This window comes from Pygoscelis adeliae, unplaced genomic scaffold, assembly GCF_000699105.1.
Source record: "Pygoscelis adeliae isolate BGI_AS28 unplaced genomic scaffold, ASM69910v1 Scaffold114, whole genome shotgun sequence".
NCBI lineage: Eukaryota > Metazoa > Chordata > Aves > Sphenisciformes > Spheniscidae > Pygoscelis > Pygoscelis adeliae.
In genome coordinates, this window is record NW_008824587.1 from 1,480,417 (window position 1) to 1,490,048 (window position 9,632).

Consider the following 9,632-nt stretch of genomic DNA (forward strand, 5'->3'; position numbering starts at 1 on the left):
AGTGGAAGGTCCGCCGGGGAGGAAGGCGAGCACCCCGCCGGCCCTGTGGAGCTGGGGCCTTTCGCAGACCCAGGGCAAGATTTGGGCCCCAAATCCCGATCCTGCAAATGCTGACCAGCTCTGTCCCGGCAGGGACTTTGAAAACACACGTACCGGGCGTTTGCACCATTTACTTTTGAGATGAGAGTCGGATGCAACGCACAGGAGGAGAATAATTCGTCGCGCTGCCTTTGGGGCGCGATGGGGGCTGCCAAAGGTGAGGAAAACTCAAAAGATCTGCAAAACGCACCAGTGACTGTCCCAAACCCTCAGTTCAGGGATGCAGAGCTAGGACTGGGGTTAAGAGAGCTGAGGACTGTTTTTTCAGAAGCTGAAGCAGTCGGTGCTTTGGCTCCTGGAATTACCAGGGCATTGTTGCTTTCATATAAAGAAACGGCAAAGTTTTAGTGCTCTGTTTCGATGGCAAGCAGGCTTTCCCCAAGGATGCGCTGCCAGCCGTGTCCTACCGGCCCCGTGCTCCCCGAGCAGAGCCAACCTGCAAAATCCTTCCTTTCGGGACACCCATTTCAACCTGCTCATTCACTAAAAAACACAGAGTGAGTTATAGCTCAGTTTGTAAATCACAAGCATTTCCATTTCCTAGTTTCTGGCAAATGAAAACCTGGTGCGTTAACCCAAAGTGCTGCCTATTTTCACTTTGCCAGTGCATTTTTTTTTTCCCGTGATGCTTGAACACCTGGGATGCTACAGAGGAAAACAGCATCTTTTGGCTGGGTGTTGCGAAAATCACAGGGAAAATGCTCAGGCTAGGAAACATCAAGTGAACAGCAGCGGGGAACAGCAGGTACAAAGGGTTCCAGGCTGAAAATGGGGTGACAGCTCATGGCAGTGCAGGCGAGGCACTGTGCTTACACCCCACTGGGCTCCTCTGCCATGGGAGGAATTATTCCCAGTGCACAAGAATGTGGTGGATGTCAGAATCAGGCCCGTTATCCTTAATAAGTATAGCACATACGATTAATTATTTTCTGTGTCACTCTTCATTCAAAGCTCCAGACACCTTGCTTGACTGATGCTGCCGTTTCTGTCACAGCTTTGACAGCGCATCGCAGCACTGCAGCACAGCTCGGAAGAAGTTTAACTCAGAGTTAGAGGGCAGTTTCCCGATGCAGCATTGAACACCAGAATCAGGCTCCAAGGTGAAACCGTTCTGTCTTTGCAGAAAGAGAAGGCGCTGCTGGAGCTGGCAATGCGGCTAGGCTGAACCTGCCCCGTCCCTGGTTTTGGTGCAGGGTAGGTGCAGGATAGGCTCTGAGCTGCAAGGCTCTTCAGACATTTTTGTGCTTACTCTGTGGCAATGCATTGCAAGATGCGGGGCCGACATATGCTGAGTGCTGTGGAACGGATTTCCATCTTTCACCCCAGAGACGCTTGTTTTGGAGAGCACGTGTATTTTCATGCCCTGAGGAATTGTGCCCTTTCCTGGACTCCAGCCTCACGTTCTAATTTTTTCTTTTCACAGGAATCTGCTACCTACCAAACCAGGTCTGACCCTGGGGGTGTGGGACAGGACTATGTCTCAAACCGTCAGACACAGTTATAGACTCATATTAATTTATCTCCTGCTCTTACAATAGATAAAACAGAGCCGATAAGACATTTGCCTGTGTGTTCTTGTCCCTGGGATATGTAATATGCTTTTATATTCCAAAATGGCTTGCTTGAACAAGACTGCTGAAAACAGCACAGCCAGCATCTGCGTGCAGAAGGAAACAATGAACTTGCTTTTCCTTAGCTGCAGGATTGCAGCCCGGAGGTGAGGAAACTTTGCTGCTTTCACCATATTCCTCCTAATGCCACTCCAGAGGAAAGAAAGGGCTCTTGTATTCATGTATTCTCTCGGGCCAAGTCAATTTACATGTGAATGCACTTTAAAAATAAAATGAAAGTCAAAGCTATGGCCAGAAGCCTGATAAATGTTCTTGTGCACATGCAGTTGCTTGGAAGGGGGAGGCTGGCTGCTGCTGGAGAGCTCTGCTGTTACCAGCGGAGGTGGCATTTTATGGCTCTGCAGAGCAAGTTGCCTCCATGTGCAGCCTTTGACTTGAAAGAAGAGCAGGGCCTCCCCCCGGGGTCCCATTAGGGATGATTTGTCTTCCTGATCCGTGATCTTCGCGGAAATGAGAGCAGTGGTCCCCGTCCCTGTGTCCCCGCTGGACGGATGACAAAGTCACGAGCACTAATTGGACCCCTTGTTGGGATGGCCGGAATGGCAGGGAAACATTCATGTTTTCAAAATGAAACATCTTCCTCGACCTCAGGATCTGCTCATCCCATTTGCAGCTTATTGCAGGGCTAGGAACAGGCGCTCATTATAGGTGGCTCATATTAGAGGCAAAAGCTGCTGTGGGTTATCAGAGGCTGAAACCGGAGCTCAGGTGACGGCTTTTTTTTTCTCCCCAGCAAGAAAAAGGACAAGATTAAAAACAAAATAGGAAGAATAAAAGGACTCACCTCGCAGATCTTCCTGTTGTCAGGTAACCCGTGGCTTCGTGGCCAATTACAGTTCTCACATGGAGCCGTATTAAAACACCAGGCATTTCTGCCGTGCTGCTGTTTTTTGTTGGGAATGTGAGTCATACCCGATGCCATCCAAGGGCACAGCCGTGTCTAGGACACGAGGGAAGTCGATAGCCTCAGGTTCTGCAAACTTCCTCCTCTGCTGGTGGCAGTTTTGCATTCCCTGAGCACGTCTTTGGGTTTTGGGGCAAAACCAATCCACAAAAGTGAAATCCCGCTGTGACCATTAAGTTTTTGGTGGAAGAAGCAGCAGGGAAAGGAGGTGGATGGAGTCCAGTCTGAACCTTGAGCTCAGTCAGTATTTGAGGTCCGTATATCATGTGGCTCCACCGAGGTTCAGGAGGCTCAAAACTGTTCTAGACAAAGTAGTGCCAACATTGGCTTTAAAAATAGATCAGGCAGGCTTCTTACCTCTCGTTCAAAACGGGGCTCAGGTGTGGCTTGAGCACTTGTTTCCCTCTTGCACGAATTTGCTCGTGCTATGAGCTGCAGTGAGCGCTGGGCACACCCCGGGCGGCAGCAGGTCTCTTGGAGCAGCAGGTCGCGGTGGTGGCCCTGCTCCTACATCCTCCTGACCCATTCAGCTCCTTCAGTCTGATTGCAGGCAGCGTATTAGATGGAGTACAACTGGATCATGTAGTAACATGGTAAATTGAAGAGCTTAGTTGTTATTTAATAAATGCCAAGGAGACTCATGAGGCCTTGAAGTTATAATAGAAAGATCTAATTTAGAAAAAAAGGAAGAGAGATGCCTGTGAAAGCTGCCAGCAAACGGCGCTGGATATCAAACATTTCTATTTACCCTCTGAATGAAGCAGAGATGGCGTGAGCTTCCTTACAGCAGGCCTGGATGCTGCCTGGGGAAGCAGCATCTGGGGCAGGAGGAGGTCCGAGGGCAGTTCTCGGTGGAGCTGGGTTCTGGGAAGCTCTGCTGCATCTTGCCTTAGAAGACAGCGTTGCTGTAAATCGCCTTTGGATGCCAGATTTTTTTAAGAAAAGAGACCCACCGGCTCCATGAAACACATCAAGTGGCAAGTATAGCACAGAGGCATGGTTACAGAATACATTTAGTGTTTTGGAGTCGAATCTGATGAACTTCCCATTCACCACTGACCATTATACAAAACGTAGCTGAAGGTCTCTGTGGGGCACAACTGATTGCTTTTGAAGATGTCCCTTTTCAGTAGTAACTCCCAGTGTATCTGGCATAAGAATACAACCTGAGAAATACAATTTAGTGCCAAGAGGTTTGGTTGCAACCCTGACTTTTCCTTGCTATCATATGGCAGAGACGTCTAAAATTTCAAAGGAAACGATGGCACCTCTTTCACATTCTGTATCTAGAACCTTTTAATAGTTTTCGTACAATTCATTCCTATCTAGGTTAAATTCTAAATTTTTTGTGTTTACAAACATGGAAATGTGCCGTATGGGCTCTTAAGAGTTTTCTTTACACGAGTCTTCCCTTTCCGTCCAGCTCCGTGGGCTTTGCTCTGAGGCAATGCTGTCTGTATTCCCATGAGGACATTTCCAGCCGGATCCTGTTCTTGTCACAATTCTGCTTGTGCCCATTAGGTGTCAGACTGTTATCAGCAGTGTCCTCCAGTTTCTGGGGCTTCGCAGAGAAGAGAGGCGAGAATGAGAAGCCAGGAGCCAGCGGGCTTTGTCTAGGGCGCTGGCTGCACGCTCGCCTATGGGTCCTACCCAGAAAGGGCAGACTGGGTGGTGTGGTGCTCACTGGGCCACCAAAGAGGGACTTTCTGCTGGCCTTGGCCCAGGCTTTACCGGCTGTGGTTCCTCTGAAGCCACTGCCAGCTCATCCCAGGGCTGCAGGCTGAGCATTCACAGGCAGCGACTCCTGCCCCAATACTGCAGGGATTTTACGGTGCATTTATACGGTGCATTTATATTTTAGATCATGTGTAATTGCATTCCTCGGGTCGGCTCTTCATATTGCAATAGCTCCTTCCTTCTGCTCTCGGATCTGCTTTGCTCTAAGGGTCACTGAGGCGCTGCCAGAGCAGCGATGGGTCTCTTTCCACCTCATCCATCGTCCTCTTGGGGAAGAGCAGTTGAAGTTGAGTGTTGGAGGTTGGTGCCAAGCCATGCCAGCAGCATGAGTTCAAGGTGCTGGGACAGCTCAGATGTTTCCTGCATCTCAGGGCTTGGGAGCGCTGATGAACACATGGGGATTCATTCAAAATGAATGAAATTCATTTGTGCCCATTCAAAATGGGCACAAAAATTCACCTTTCGGCACAGAAAGGTGCCATGAGCCAAGGTGAAAGGTGATGAAAAGGGGTCTGTGAGCTTCAGAATGGCCTATTTAGAGGGCAAGATCAAAGATGCACAGTGGGGTAGATACCTTCCTCGCTGCATGAAGAAAAGCCATAATGAAACTGAGATGCTGTGCTCGTTATACATTTCAAAAGGAAACTGTTCTGCTTTGACTTTGTGCTACAATTGCTGAGAGCTTTAAGGGGACTGGGGGAGGAAAAGAAAACACATTGTGCTCCAACTCCCCTCATTACTGCTCCTCCAACTCTTCTGCTGAGAAGTCCCAGCACAGCCGTGGACTCGTCCGTCCGCAGTTATCATGTCTTGCATTTTCAGAGCACCTTTCCTGACTGGCTGCTTGCTCAGGAGCACCCCTGCAGCCACCCGTGAGGCAGGGGACCGCTGGGTGACTTCTGGGGAGCAACTCCCGAATCCCAGCAGAGCTGTCCCAGCCCCTACTAGCTCTAAACCAGTGTTTTTAAAAGGCATCTTCACATGTGGGAAAGCTTTTCAGATCACCTTCAGGGAGTACTCTATTTTTAGCATCCGTGGACTCTCTTGGCTGCAAACAAGCGAAACCTCTTTGCGGTGAATTCACAACAGGGCAACTGGCAGGTGTTCAAAGTCTCCGACTGAAGCGTGGCACAAAGGGAGTGACTTGTCCCTGTGGAGCGGGCTGAGTCCACGCTGCCACCACGGGATGCTGCCTGCCCGGTCATGCTGGGACGGGCAGCGGGGAAGGCAGGGGCCAGGGCTGCGGCGCACAGCGGGTCTCATTCACTGGTGCCTTTGCAATTGCAAAATGCACTTTGTGCAAGCAGGCTTTGATTAAGGATTTGCAAACAACTGCTGTTTGGTTCAGTGGTTAAAACGCTTCCTTAAACGAGTTTTGGATCAGACCAAAGATCACCGCTGTTTTGAATTTTCATCAAACTGAAAAAACATGCTGGGCCAGAGAGTCTGTGCAATCCTTTGACTTGGGTTCTTCTCCAGCAAACCAGCACAGAGCAAATCGCCCTCAGCAGAGCAGCCATACAGAGGGAAAACCTCCCTGCTGCTCCGTAGGGTGAAGGGACCTCCCAGGAGCAATTTCAGACTGGTTGAAGCAGCATTTAGCAAACATGCTAATAGTTATTTTAAGTATTTATTTTTCCCCAGTCCTCATTCTGCTCTCCCTGTGGGCCAAAGTCACCTCCCAGTGCTCCAGCCAAGAGAGGCGGAGGGCAGGAGCACTGACTACTCTTGCTTCATGCTAGCTGCAGCTGCACACACTCCACATTCACACCTACCTGCACTCCTGCTTTTACATGGGGCTTTGAGGGCCATGGCATATGTCCAGTGATGGAAATTTTGGACTGAGTGCAGTGACAGATTCACCCTCCCATTCTGCAGAGCTGTCAGAGATGGAGGAGTATTGACTGGGCACCGCAAATGCCTTCAGTGCAGCAGATCCATAACAGCTTTGGAAACAGAGGAGGAGATCAAATCCTGTCCTTCTGGTAAGCGTTAAAAACATGGTATTTAGAGAGGCACGTTCTCCTGGATGGGGCTTGTGCTGCTGGCATTAATGGACAGCTTTTTTGAAGTGTTTCCTCATCCTGGTCTTGGATCCCTTAGCAGTGGTCTGAGCCCCTTGGAGAATGACCCAAACCCTCTCCGATCCATCCAGCACCCCTAGGGCAGATGGTTCCATGGCACCAGGAGGCTGGGAGCTGCCGAGCTGAGATGACAGCACGGGGCTACAAACCTTCACCCAAAACGTGGCTCACGGAGGAGGTCCAATGATGCACCGATACCTGGCGCTGCCCTGGGAGAATCAGAGGGGGGAAAAAAAAGCCAATTACCTGAGGTGCTTTGCGTTTTTCTTGCTCCTTACTAAACCCTACACAGTACAGGGTGAGGGCTGGATTTGACCCTTGGCCAGGCTTCCCTGCCTGTCACCCAGCTTGGCCGAGGCTCAGAAAACCCATGAGCATGGAAGGGAAGGAGCGGAGGCAGCACCCCAGGATCCCGGCACCGCCTCGGGCGAGCTGTGCACACAGCCGCGCGTGGGACGGAAAGCCGAAGCAGCTTGCAGACGTACGTGCCGCAGACCGGGAGGAAGGAACCGGCTGTGAGGAGCTCGTGGGAGGAGAAGGAGAAAACTGGGTGTCAGCAAATGAGGCAGATTGAGAGCTGAGATGTGTTAGTGGTTGTATTTGGGATATGATCAACATTTCCTTGTGACTTGCACAATCTGCAGGGGCCTGAGTGGTACAAAAAAAAGAAAAATCAGTGGGAATGGAGCTCCTACATCCCCTTATGCTGCAGGAGGCTGCAGAGGAGGGTGAAGCCCTCACACCCTGTGCAAAGGCAATTCAAGTCAGAGCATGGGCTCATCTGGCTGCTGTGGGGCAGGAGGTAGGCGAGCTGGTGGGTGGCAGAGGGCAGGCCCCCGGTCCCGGGAGCTGGTTTGTACACGGCTGGCGGGTGCTGCCAGCATAGCCAACCCCATGGCATGCAGCCTCCTTTTCCTCTGGATACCTGTGGCTATGGCCCTGACAGTTTGGTCCCCAAATCTCTCTCCAGAGAAATCTCCAGCACAAGGGAAGAGCTGATGTCGGCAGAAACCTGCCACTTGTCTGGAGCGCTGGGCAGCAGCTTGGCCTCAGCACCCTGTGGAAAGGGGAGCTGGGATCACAGAGAGGAGCAGCACTGCTGCCAGGGCGGGAGGATGGGTCTTACCATCACCCCCTCACATCTTCACTGTGGTAATTCATCTGAGTGTCACTGGCACATCTGTTCAGCGAGAGAGAAGTAATACAGGTCCAGCTGAGCGACAAAATTGCTTTCAGGGCTGTTGATTCCCAGCTCGGGGGCGTGCGGTCAGCTTGACTGCAGGCTGGGGATTTTTAATTTATTTTTTCCCCTCTCCCTTGCCCTGTTCCTTGCAGCCAGCGGAGATCAGTCACATGTAAAGCAGGCAATGCCAGCACCTTTGAATCCTGTTCCCCCTGTTCCCATTCTCTGGGAAAGATGGGCCATCTGGGCTCATCCACAAGACCCTGAAATCGCTCACACTGCACCTCATTGAAGGATTTGCATCTCGCTCACGACCGGGCTGCTCTGCTCATCCTTTTCCTATACCCCCTCTGCTTGCCTGGATTTGGCCTCTGCTCTGGGACCGGTACCCGTTTCTCCTCTAGATGGTGCAACTGCCATTGAACACCAAAAAAAGCACCGAGATGTAGCCAGACCCCAGCCCCTGCAGCAGATCATGGGGTGCAGCCAGCCCTGGGATCTGCCCCCAACTCCCCGCACCCCCTTTCAGGTCTCTCCTGCTGGCAAGACGGGTGTTGGGTGGCACTGCCCCGCACACATCACCCACCCGAGGGGCTGCGCCAGATACCTGTGGAGCATCATCACGCTGCCAGCCGCAGGCACAGGGCTGCGTGGAACCAAGAGGATGAGAAATTCGTCTCCTGCTATTCCTGGCATCTCTGTCCTTGGCAGAACACGTCCCGGCAGTGCCTGGGGGAGATGCTGGCAGAGCACAGCGGAAGGCGGAGGAGAGGGGACAGATCCTGGGGGTGACCCTGTGCCTTGCGGCAGTTGGGCTGTTTCCGTTCACGCCAGATGCGGAGCGGGCCGGCCGGAGGAGCCACGATGCCATCATAGTCTTTTGTTAGAAACCCCGCTCACCTGCCATCCCCTGACTCACTTCCAGGCGAGGAGGGACGTGGCTGCCAAACCTGCAGGGCTGGGCAGGAGAACGGCCCCTGCAACAGGCAGCTCGAGGCTGGTACACACTGAACCGCACTGTCCCACCCGGAGATTCAGAATTCTCCACCCATCCAATGGCAGCAAGAAGGACACACGCAGAGATGCTCTTCTCCTCCAGGACCCCCACTACAGGAGAGCCATTTCCCCACAGCAGCAGGGCATTTATGGCTTAGGGGTTGTGTCAGGGCAGAGTGAGCTCAGCTGGGTTTGCCAGCCCCCATGATCAGGTGAGGACAGTCATCAGTGAGCCGAGCAGATTGGATTTGGGACCCTGCAGACGCGAGGGGAATCCTAGGCAGTTCTCCCTGCAATGCTCCCCATTTGTTTAGGCTAAAACCAAATAAATGCAAGCTTAATGATTTGAGTGAAACAATAGGAGAGATTCCAGCATAAAGAAAGGTTTCCTTCCATTAAGCTTTGCTGGCAAGCTATAGAGTCTGTATTTTAAATAAATGTTATGGGCGCATTTAAAAACACACCATATGTTCTCCCGCGGATCTTTCTGGTAGCTGCTATAGCGTGGCTCTCGACTGGATCTCCTCCTCTCCGCACCGTCAGCTCGCCTGGGTGTGTTTTGCCGTGCAGCCCACGGTGCCTCAGCCAGAGCAGAGCCCCATGCCCTGACTCCTCCTCGCACCGGTGAGGCCACGTGCGGGACTCCCCGTGCCCCACGGCATGAGCACCGGCATGTTTCTTGAAGTCTCTGCTGTGAGCATGGGTTGCAAAATAAACTCTTATTAAAGGTCAAGGTGTTTTTGCTGGAGAGCTGACTAACTTGCTGGGGACCTGCCCTGCATCCCTGCCACCATTCCTGCGGCTCTGCCATCTGCAGCCTTACCCTGTTTTTTTGGAAGCACCTCAAAACCCATCCAGGCCTTTTCTGTCTCCAGCGAGGTCAGGGAGCGTAGTCCCAGCAGGAGGGATGAGCAGAGGGAAGGAAGGGCCTGGAGCTGCATCAGGATTTCTGATTTCTTAGTTCCCCCCGACCGCTGTAGATGGCACTCCGGCCCCGC